The sequence below is a fragment of the Leptonychotes weddellii genome, chromosome 3, assembly GCF_054177405.1.
Source record: "Leptonychotes weddellii isolate Sample4059 chromosome 3, ASM5417740v2, whole genome shotgun sequence".
Lineage (NCBI taxonomy): Eukaryota > Metazoa > Chordata > Mammalia > Carnivora > Phocidae > Leptonychotes > Leptonychotes weddellii.
This window is the reverse complement of record NC_138371.1, coordinates 91,999,592-92,011,677: the sequence shown is the minus strand read 5'-3', so window position 1 is coordinate 92,011,677 and position 12,086 is coordinate 91,999,592.

Sequence of the window (12,086 nt, the reverse complement as noted above, 5' to 3'; positions counted from 1 at the left end):
TTCCTATAACACCTGTCTGTCTAGGGGTGTGGTGCCAATCTCATACCTCCAAATCAAAAGAACACACATGAAATTGAACACGAGAAAGGAAGTGTACATGGCTAGAAAAAGAAAACAAAACAAAAAGGACAGGCTACATTAGCCACTGAAAGGTAAGAAGAGTCATTCGTTCACTCTACAAATATCTGTTGATCTCTTACTATGTGCCAGTTAAAGGCCTTGGGGAAATAGCAATCAGCAAACAGATTAAAAAAAAAAAAGATCCTTAACCTCACTGGCTTTATAGCTCGTGTTCCCTGAGTACATCCTATTTGCTTGGAGCTTTCCATATAACTTTGCCTGTCCCCGTCAACAACCTATCTGAAGTTCAGATAGGTTAACCAGTGTGTCAGAGGCCTCATAGCTGAAAGGTAGCCGAGCTAGAATCGCAATCCAAACAATGCTCTGTTTGCTTCACCTGAATGCCTCCCAGATCATGGGGTTGATTGACAGCTGGTCTGGGGAGTTAACAAGGTCAAAGTGTCCTCCTTCTGCCACTTCCTACCTTAGTGACCTTTGTTAGCAAGTACTTGTTTGAAACCAGGTCAGAAGAAATAACTACTTGAGGTATCTTTCTGCACCAAGAAATGGTGTTTGGGAATAAAAGTTAAAGGCATCCCCTTAAAGGCCTTCCCTAGAGGGTGTTATGGGGATGCCTGCCCCAGGAGCCTAATGGTTGGACCAATGTCTTTCTCAAGGACATAGTAGGAGCTCTAACAGCTACTGAACTTACCCACCCCCATTCTGTAGCACTCTCCACCGTTCCACAGAGGTGTCTGACTTGAAACCCTCCATATCTGTGCACAGCCCCCAGTCTGGAACATCCACCTGCTCCATCCATGGTCCTACTTTCTATGCCCCTTTAAATCCAATTGTTCTTCAGGGCCAGTCAAAGAGCCTCCTCCAGAAAGCCTTCCGAAACCACCTTCTTAGTCTATCCCACCTTGATCCTTAATTTGGACCCCTTCCCCTTAATTTCATTCTGTTTTGAAATGCATCAGGGCTGGTTTCCTGTTTGTCTACCCTACATGATTGAGAGCCTCAGAGGGCAAGAACGAACGTGTCTCATTTGCCTTGTCCCAGGATTTGGCCCTGGGTCTGACACGAATTCGTTGTTGACCTTATTTTTTATTGGATGAAGGGACAAATTAATCAACAAAGGAAGGCGTGAGAGAATAAAAGAGTAATTAGATAAGTAAATAGGTGACTGAAGGAGTGAATGAAGAGGGGCAAATAGGATTGTTCCATAAGAGGCACCATTATGATGGTGATCTAGGTCAACCCCTAGTTACATGGGGAAGAGGATGGTTTGCTGTAAGTGGCCCTTTCCAAACTCCTTTCTGATTTTTTGTTTGTTTGTTTGGTTGTTTGTTTTGGGTAGAATCAAGTGGTGGGCTCTATTTGGCTGGAAATGTAGCATTGGAGAAGGTACACAGGTCAAGAAGGGATACCCAGGATTTCCAAAAACAGGGTCCAGAATACCTTATATCCTCCATGGCTCCAGGCTAGGGATGCATTAATTTAAATTATTAAAATATAAAAATAATGAAAGCATCCAGACCTGAGAGGCACTAGCTAGCTCAAGGGCTAAGCGTATAGATCCACAGTCCCTTACTCATAATTTGTCAACTCAAAAAACTCTGAAAAGCATAAGTTTTATCATAAATCATTTGGCCACATGAGGTTATCTATAGTCTTTACTGACCCCACGTAGTGGAAAACAGTTACATGTTCCTGCTGCAGGAATCCTTCCACGTTTGGTGGGGGGATGCTTCCCAGATCCTGCTCTGACTATTAATATGTTCAGTATTACGTTTCTAAAATCCAAGCCAATTTCTCTCTTTTTTTTAAATTTATTTATTTGACAGAGAGAGCACTAGAGACCACAAGCAGGGGGAGTGGCAGAGGGAGAGGGAGAAGCAGACTCCCCACTGAGCAGGGAGCCTGATGCGGAGCTCGATCTCAGGACCCTGGGATCATGACCTGAGCCGAAGGCAGACACCTAACTGACTGAGCCACCCAGGTGCCCCAATCCAAGCTGATTTCTGAAACACATCAGGCCCGGCGGACTTCAGATAAGGCACTGTGTGTGAGTCTGCCCTAGATCTAGGAGCCAAGGAATCAAAGCCCAGTGGATGTCCGAAGTGAAAAGGTTCTAAGCAGAATGGATGGAAAATCTAGGACCTTCTCAAGAGGAAGATGCCAGGAGAGACAGCAGGACATAGACGGCTCAAACTAGAATATTTCCACCCCACAGTCCAGATTCCATCCAAAGGGACACAGATACATGGAGAGATTTTCCCAGGCCACTAACAAAATTTGGCTCTCCACATCCCAGCTTCCTGGCAACCACTGTGGCCAGGATCCTCGGCCCCACACCCTTATCACCATTGCTGGGCTTGCTCACCTTCAAATGTTTGCTTATTTTTAATCATAATGATGAAAGCTACACCTTGAGATGCTTTCAGTCTGTGCCGTGTCTTAAACGTCCATGCCCGCACTGCCCAGCTCGGGGCCTGGCATGGAATAAACACTTAATAAATGGGCTCAGTAAATCTTTAATGGATGTGTACAATATGTTACTCTTCATAATGGGGTTTTATATGCATTATCTGATTTAATCCTCAAAATGACCCTGTGAGTCAGGCAAGTGAAATGAATCCTGGGGAAGTTAAGGTACTTGCCCAAGATCATAGCAATCAAACAGTTCTGCTGGGACTTGCACCAAAGTTGTCTGGTTAAAAATCCTATTCTCCTTCTTTGGCATCATGTGCTTTCTTCCTGTGTAGACCGAACCCTCAGAATGGAAGGTGGTCTGGTAAAATGTGTGGTCACGGGAAAGGCCTGGCAAGGAGAGCAGCAACTGAGGAGCTGTTATCAGGTGTCTCATGGACTTTATTTAAGTAGGGCCATGGGGAAAGGGTATGATGATGCCTTTACCTTGTCTGTCTTCTGGAGAGATTAATGTGGCAAGAAGTCCAGGCCTGCCAGCAGGAGGAAGGGGACATGAATTCACCCCGGACCAAAGGGACCAAAGCCTGTTCCAAGGGCGCCCTGGATCCCAGCACCACTGCATACCTCCTCTGCCTGTCTGGAGCTGATCTTGGGACCAAAGAAGGGATGGAGCCTTTCAAAGTTTAATGGAGAAAGCAAGGACTACCTGACGGGAAGACAGGGGAGACAGTGGGGCCAGCACCCATCTCAGGTGATGAGAAGCTGAGCTTGCTGCCAGAACCCCGTAAACACCTTCCATGGACAAACCTGCCCAAGGTGAGGACGCCACCTCCCACTGTGAGAACAAGTCTGTGAGGGAGGTCCTGGCCCTGCGTGAAGTCAACACTCCTCCAGGGGAAGCATGATTCAGCCTGGGTCCCCGTTGCGCTCTGCCTGACCTCCAGAGAAGGGTGCTGGGTCTGAAGGTGGGGAGGAGCCCATGTCCTGGGATCCTTCACATTCTTCAGTGATAAGCAGGGTCCTAGGAGCCACCCCAGCCCCGCAACTGTTGACGCCAGGGAAGGGAGCAGGTCTTTCACACTCAGGATGTCTCTGTGTTCCAGAAACATCACATGGACCCCTCCCCTCCTGCAAGCAGCTCAAAAGCTGGTCAAGAGTGTGCTGTGTGAATTCTAGGCCAGGTCTCTAGTTCCCGGGTAGTAGTGCCTGAGACACCAGGGTAGGCCTTGACCTTGATCTCCTCTTCTATTCCTGGCCTGACCCGGGCTGTCCATGAAGAAAAGCTTCAGGGGATCTTCTTGTTTCTTCCCTACTGATGGATTCTTGCTCTGCCTCTGCATCCCGGGGCTCCAGACTGTGTTTGCCTCTTGGTGTCATGCTTGCCACAGGCCTTTGTGCTTTACAGACGTGGTTCGTCCCATTAAGTGAATGTTGGGATCACCTGCACACACTTCCAGGAGTTTGTTCAATGCAAAGTCCTTCAGTCTATTCCAGACTTACTAAACCCAGATGTTTGGATGGAAGATAAAGTCCTAGAATCTGCATTTGAACAAGCCCACCTAGTAGATTCTTATGCAGATGCACAGAACATTCTTAGAGAAACCCTTTGTAGGCTTGGTATATTTGTATCATTCCCTCCTCTTGTCTGTGGTGCCCAAGGCTGGACTCTGCTTCCAGGCTTTACCTAGCAGAGCTTGGATATTTGTGGTAAGCAGCATAAGGTCCCCTCCCCAAAAATGTCCATGTCCTAATCCACAGAACTGAGGGCATCAAGGGTGCAGATGGATACGAAGTAGCTTATCTGCTGACCTTCAGAGAGCGCAATATCCTGGATTATCTGGATGGGCCCAATGTGATTACGAGGTTTCTTGAAAATGGAAGAAAGAGACAAAAGAGGTCAGAGTGGTGTGATGTGAGAATTGAACACATTGTTGCTGATTTTGATGATGGGGGAATGTGGCCAGGAGCCCGGGAATGCAGGAGCCTCTACAAGCTGGAAAAGGCAAGGAAACCAATTCTCCTTGGAGCCTCCAGGGAAGAAGAACACAGCCCTGCCAACACACGGATATTAGCTCAATGAGAGCCCATTAGATTTCTGACCTATAGAACAGTAAGGTAATAAATCTGTGTTGCTTTAAGCCACTAAGTTTGTGGTTAATGTGTTACATTAGCCATAGGAAACTGATATAATACCAAAGACTGGACTGCCAAGTTCTAGAAACCTCGTTTGGTTCCATGAGTAGGGGGCCTTATGACTGTGGTGCAGTCAGCATTTCTGCCATCTTTGGGGCCCAAATGACAGAGACCTAAGACAGGAAGGAGGTCTCTGTTGAATTCCCATCCACCTCGTGATGATAATTCTAATAATCATAATGGCTAAGAGGTATTGAGTTCTTGCTAAGTGCTGAGGTTCTGCATCTCATTTAATTATCAAAACCATTTCTGCAGTGCATTTCATTTCCAAGCAAATGTTACTTATTTATTTTAAAGATTTGTTTATTTATTTGAGAGGAAGAGGTGGGGGGGTGGACAGGAGCAGAGGGAGAGGGAGAGAATCTCAAGCAGACTCCCCACTGAGCACAGAGCCTGACATGGGGCTTGATCTCACAACCCTGAGATCATGACCTGAGCTGAAATCAAGAGCCAGATGTGTAACTGATTGAGCCACCCAGGCACTCTTCAAGCAAATTTTACATGAGGAAACAGGCTGGGAGAGGTACTTTGCTCAAAGTCACACACTGGTAAGAATCAGAGCCTGGATTTAAAGCCAAGTTTTTTTGTCCCCAGGGCCGAAGCCCCTAACTGCATCATTAAACAGCCTCATTCTGACCTATGGCCAGTGGAGAAGGTAGTGTGATCTCACTAAATCTCAGGCTGAGCCTTCTATTAAACTTAGGCATGCATAAAAACATAGCTACTACTGGCCTGGCTGCCCATGACCTCCAACTTCAGACACTTAGACGTTAGAATCCCATAGCCAGCCACAGGGACAGTCAAGTGATATAATCCCAAGTGTTCTGGAAAAGATGTAGGGTTATTAAGGCCGGGGCCTGGACTCTTCCTCTCCATCAGCCACTGATACACTGTGTGACCTTGAGCAAGACTCTTGATCTCTTTCCATCTCACCTGAAAATGGGAACAATGGCTCCAACATGTCCCCGTCTTACATGGCTGCTATGAAAACCCAATGAGGTCATGTTTGTGAGCAGCACACCCTTATGGAGTCTTGGGATGGCTATTATTTAATTTTTATAACTCGAGGTGAATGTGGTTCATTATTGCTGTAATTAGTAATAATTACTCTACTAAACCACACCAGAGAAGAGAATGTTCTCTCACTGGCTCCTTCAGCAGGATCTGTTGTATAAGCATTAATAAAAAAAAAAAAGAAAGAAGGAAAGTAAGAAGAAAACCACTCAACAAAGCTGTAATGTTCTGGCATATCATTGTGCAGCATGTTCTATTTTTTTTTTCCATTTTTAGAAAAAGAAAATTTGAAAGAATAACATCTTGAACATTAGGGTAAGATCTGCTTCTGTATAAAAAAGGATTCTCTCTCTCTTTTTAAAAAAAGATTTATTTTTGGGCGCCTGGGTGGCTCAGTTGGTTAAGCGACTGCCTTCGGCTCAGGTCATGATCCTGGAGTCCCGGGATCGAGTCCCGCATCGGGCTCCCTGCTCAGCGGGGAGTCTGCTTCTCCCTCTGACCCTCCCCCCTCTCATGTGCTCTCTCTCATCATCTCGCTCTCAAATAAATAAATAAAATCTTTTAAAAAAAAAAGATTTATTTTTTTATTTGAGAGAGAGAGAGAGCATGCACGTGCCAGTGAGCAGGGGAGGGGCAGAGGCAGAGGGAGAGAGAGAATCTTAAGCAGGCTCCACACCCAGCGTAGAGCCTGGCGTGGGGCTTGATCTCATGACCCTGAGATCATGACCTGAGCCAAAATCAAGAGTCAGATGCTTAATCCACTGAACCACCCAGGTGCCCCAAGGATTCTCTTAAGTGAAAATATACTTTCCTAAATGGCTTTATATCAGGGACCTGGAAGCAAGCTCAGTGTGAACACCATGTTTACGCCAGTGGGACGTGAAGGGCAGGTATACCCTAGAGATCAAGCTGGGAGGGGCCCAGGGAGCACCCCACAGGGAGGAGGGCTTACCACCATCCACAGGGTGCAAGGCCATTGCCAACTGCCCCAGAGTCACTGGGGCCCCTGGGATCCACGACAAAGCTCCAGAATCCCCAGGGCAAATGACTGAACCAGAGTCAAGTCCATCATTTCTTCCTTCATTCTTCCCCTCCCTCTCTCCTTCCCTCTCTCCTTCCTTACCTTCCTTTTGGTAGCCAGCAGCGTGAGACTGATTGTAACAGCAGATACTGCACACAGACAGGTCAAGTACCATTCTCACTCTCAAAGGGTACATAGACTAGTGTGGAGACTTGACATTCAGACACACAATATCATTTAGCGGCTTTGTTGTCCCAGAGCTAGGTGCCCAGTGGTGCCAACAGAAAGGAAGAAGGCACTGTGCCAGCCAGGTTTGGTGGCGGGGGGGTCTTCAGCAACGCTGTGGAATAATGTGTGAAACCAGGGCCAGGCAAAACACAAGCACTAGGTCAGGCTCATGGGGTTCAAGTCTCAGGTCTGCCCACTCGCTCACTTGCTATGTGCCCTGCACCTCAAGAGGGACGTGAGGGTTATGCCCATGTCACAATGCTGTTGCAAAGGGCCAAACGCTTGCCTCCCATAGCAAAGCCACACCAGATAGCACCTGAATTGACTCCCACAGCCACACAAGGTTGCCCACGCCGGCCATTTCACGGACCTTGTGGTCATGCCGCCCATACTGAGTTGGACTGGATATTTAGGACCTCACCTCGGGCACCATCCCCATGAGGAATGGTGGTAGTTTAGACCAGAACAGTAGTGCTACTACTCCTGAGCCCCGTCTCCCTTGATTGTTATAACCTAATATTTGGAGGCAACTCTCTCCTATTTCTCTGTACTTCACTGATGCGGTGCCTGGACAAATGTTGACATTGCGTCTGAGTCCTTGGGTATTCTAGAATCTGGCGAACGTTCTTAATGAGCATGTGCATATTTTCCACCAAGCCCTCCTTGGGCAGTTTTTAGTGACTTGTCAACAGATCCCACATTTAATTAAAAATAAAAGAACACACAGAGGTTTTTAAAACCCTAATACTAATTTTAAAGCCGATGAATGTCGCTGGTGGGGGTAGGTTCGGTACAACCTCTCTGGAGAGCAACGTGTGTCAAAGGCCTTACTGATGTTTTTGCCCTAAATTTAACAAATTAAATTTTAATTATAATTTTACAAGTGATTCTGCCTGTAAAAATGTATCCTCATAATTATGGATGTGCACAAAGATTTGTCTTCAAGGGTGTTTACTGCATGATTATAATAGAGAAAATTTGGAAACAACATAAATGTACAATAATAAAGCCTCATTAAATATATTACGATACAATCAAAAAATGGAATGCCCTTGCAACCATTAAAACTTAGCTGTAGAGGAGAACGAATAACAATAAAAAGTGCTTATGATACATGAGAGGATAAAAAACAGTTTAAAAAAGTCTGTGTAGGGGCGCCTGGGTGGCTCAGATGGTTGGGCGTCTGCCTTCGGCTCAGGTCATGATCCCGGGGTCCTGGGATCGAGTCCCGCATCGGGCTCCCTGCTCGGCAGGGAGTCTGCTTCTCCCTCTGCTTCTCTCTCTCTCTCTCTCTCTGTCTCTGTCTCTCATGGATAAATAAATAAAATCTTTAAAAAAAAAAAAGTCTGTGTAATCTAATCTAATTTTGTAAATTGAAAAAAAAAATGCTGAAAAGGAAACTCCCACAAGGAGCTCAGTAAATAAATGAATGAAGCATGACATCACCTGACACATCCGGTACTTTGGCTGAAGCACTGTTCATATCACCCATGAACAAACCGGTAATTCCTTCCTTGGGTGTCACCACCCTGGCTTATAAATCCTTCTAACATTTGTGGATCTGGCTTTCTGAATGCCATCCCCTTGCCTGACATCCCTCCCAACCCAGCCTCATGATTCCTTCCTTCCTGCTCCTCCTAGTCCTTTGCCTTCTCCCTCTTCTCCCGACTCCCCTCTTCCCTGGCCACCTCAGCGCCCTTCTCCAACACCCACACTGTTGAGACTTCCTTATTCTGGACCTTGCCTCCTAAAGGCTTACAGAAAAGGATGACACCTAAGAACCACATGCTCCCACCTGTCCTCTCATACCCACGGCAAGTATCACTACGTGATCAGGCCATCTCTGGCTATATCTGGGCTAATGAACTAATACCTGAAGTTTTCTCTGATATATTTATGCCAGCACTTCTGTACCTCATCCTATTACTTCAGTCACCAGCCTGGAGTGCAAGTCTGTGTTTTCTTATAGGTCTTCTTTGCTGCATCATGACTTCCTTAGGAATAAAGTCCCGTAACTTTCTCACTTCTTAATCCTCACAGTTTAGCAAAGTATAAGCCCATGAAAAGCTAAGTAGTTAAATTAATATGGTCTATACTTTCATGATACGCTTTTCCAGACTAATTTTCAAAACTTTGCACTTGTCAAACATAGGCTAAGTTGTAGTTTGTTTATTGACTGGATACTTATGGTCTTCAGTAGGGACTGTTAGCACATCAAAATGAAGAAGTTGAGCAAATGATGGCTCCCCAGGAAACGCAGCACTACGGTCTTCTCTGGAAACGTACTTCATGAAGAGTCCTAGCCCAGAGAACAAGTGTGAGCATTCTAGTTCTCTCTTAGTAAGGTAACAAGATGCTGTAGTTAAATACCATCACCGTCGCATCCCTGACCAGAGTTTCTCCACTACTGAGCTTGTGAACCATCTGCCTCCAGCCCTGCTAGTTGCTTTGATCAAAGGAGGTTTGGGAGGTCACAAAACTGACTCTGCAACAGGAAATCAACCGTAACTCCCACGAGCTCTTTCTAACCATGGAGCTCTGTGGGGCTTAGAGGTGCTCCCAAGCTTTGCCAGAAGACTTGGACAGACTCAATCATGCAATGAGAAAGCTGTGAAGGGTGAGAGCTACGTTCTTCGATAAAGTGGGGAAAGCTTCGGACTTACTAAAAGAAAATAGACTTAAAGGATACATGAATATTGAATTTGTGCCAACCTGCCCAGGAGGGGCCATTAGGAGGCATGATGTGGCGTCCTTTGAGTTGACACCTATGTGACATAAAACATGCTGTGGCCTGGGGGACAAGAGATATGACCTTCCATGAAGCCCTCCTCATCTTAGGACCTGGGTTTCTTCACTGTAAAATGAAGCAAGGCGTAGGATCCCCTTGCCCCCTTCCTTCTCAAATGTTCTCATGGATTTGGCTACCGTCTGAGTGATGATATCTAAATGTATATGATAATATCTAAATCTAATATCGAAAAATACCTAAATACCCGAATCTCAGATTTTACCTGTTAGTTTTGGGGATAAAAGATAAAAATTTCAACTCTTAACAAGGTTTTAAAAGACTTACATAATATGTTTTGCTTGTTTACTTTAATGACAGAAATGAGAGGAAACATCCCAATCTTAGTGAGGGTGCACAGAATGTGGTCAGTCATTTATGATGATAGAGTTATAATTCCAACTGTAGCCCTTACCCCAGCTTGGCTGTGGGCTGCATCTCTCTGCTCCAGGATGTGTGTTTGACTCACCTCTGAAAGTAGCTCTCACTGTATCATGGGGAGTGCTTGACCTAACATAGGTGCTTAGCAGATAAACAGTGAATTGCATTGAATTGAATCGAAATCTACTTTGAAACACTTCTCCCTATAAGACACCCGCCTGCATTTCAGACTGGCTTCAAACATCAGTAAGGCTTCCATTATAACACAAGCTGGCTCTCAATCATGAGGTGTGTTCGATGGCACAAGATGAAGAGGGCTCTGCTTTCCCAGAAATACAGGGGGAAATGGAGCATTAGGAATGCCTAGTTTACCTAATGTATCTTTCCAGTAAATGGTAGAACAAAATCAAAAACAGTTTCTGTCAGACTCTGAAATCTGTGGTTTCCTACTATACAAAGGGGGATTTTTTTTTTCCATAGTCACAGAAAGTCCAATGTTCTAGGTGTAAATAAAGTCAACAGAAGCAATCTGAAGATGCCCAACACTTGTCACCCTACAGATGAGTTCTCCATTAAAATGCAGAAGGACATTTGGCGATCCCAAAAGATCATAGGAATCATTGGAATCCCAAAGAACTTTCCTGGCTGCTCCTGATTTGAGTAAAATTGGCCATCCATCTCCTCTACACACATTCTACTCTCCTGGAGGAAGAGATCAGATGGATGGCCTCCCTGGTAACTATTTATCAGTAATGATGTCAGCATAATAAACTGTGGACTCTCTGTCACTATTTTTGTAAGGGGTAAAGCTCTTTGGGTGTAATGAGGAGGCTATTGGTGGAATGCAGGTGAAAGTTCTGTGTTACAGGCCAGGACGAACAATCCTGGCTGTGATAAGCAAGTATATGGTGGTGAGGGATAAGGACCCTAAAATGACATGATCTGAACATTCCTGTTAGCACTGAAATTTGAGCTAGAACAATGGTTTCCAGCATTTTTAAAAGCCTCCGTGCTCTTTTTCAAATAAAATGTTCATGAAACACCAGCATATCAAACAGATACAAGCAGACCTGACGAAACTCAGATGGGGGAAACCTGTGACTCCACCTGCCTCAAGGCATTTCCTTGGAAGCCCTAGGACTTCCCAGAACACAGGATGAAAATCCCCCGCCCCAAAGACACAGCTCTAAAGTGACTATTCTCCATATCAAGACCCAATTTCCTCCTGTCATTATAAAATTAGAGATGCCCTCTTTAGTAAACAAACTGATATCTATATGGGAAAATATCATACTTAAGAATGGATGAAGCCTTTTCCACTTATTGAAAGAAGACAATGTGAAATGCTGCTCAAAACTTTTTTTTTTTAATCATTGCCAAGTACCTGGGGATATTTTATGGTGGCCAACAGTCTAAAGGTCTAAGGGAGACACAACAATGTCAGCTTGGTTGAAGAATACACACAGGACAAAAGAGTCCCTTGGCATCCAGCCATCTCTCTGCCCAACATTCAACAGGAGGGCAGCATAGAAAGCAATCTAGTAGAGTGTTGACAGAATTAATCAGGCTCTATTTTCCAGCTTCCTTTTGCTCCCTGGGCTAAGAAATTAGAAGGCTCTGGCTGAATCGGATACACTTTGAGATTTCCTCAGAAACACAGTTTTCCTGGGGAAATAAAGCTAATGAAAGTAGAGGTTAACTATATTTGATGTCCTCAAAGCCCACTGCCTGATTTTATGTGACCTGTCTGATTTCTTTTAGACCTTGAGTTCATGGCTCAGTGACTCTGCATTGCTCAGAGAAGACACAGGAAAAACATTTGTGAATAAATTGAAAAGTCATAGTACGGATGCCTTGCAGGTAGATGGCACTTATCGAATGTCAAAGCCCTTTCACAAGGATTTCAATAAATAGTAATAAATATCCAACGTTCATTAAATTTTATCTCTAATCCTTATCATGATAAACCAG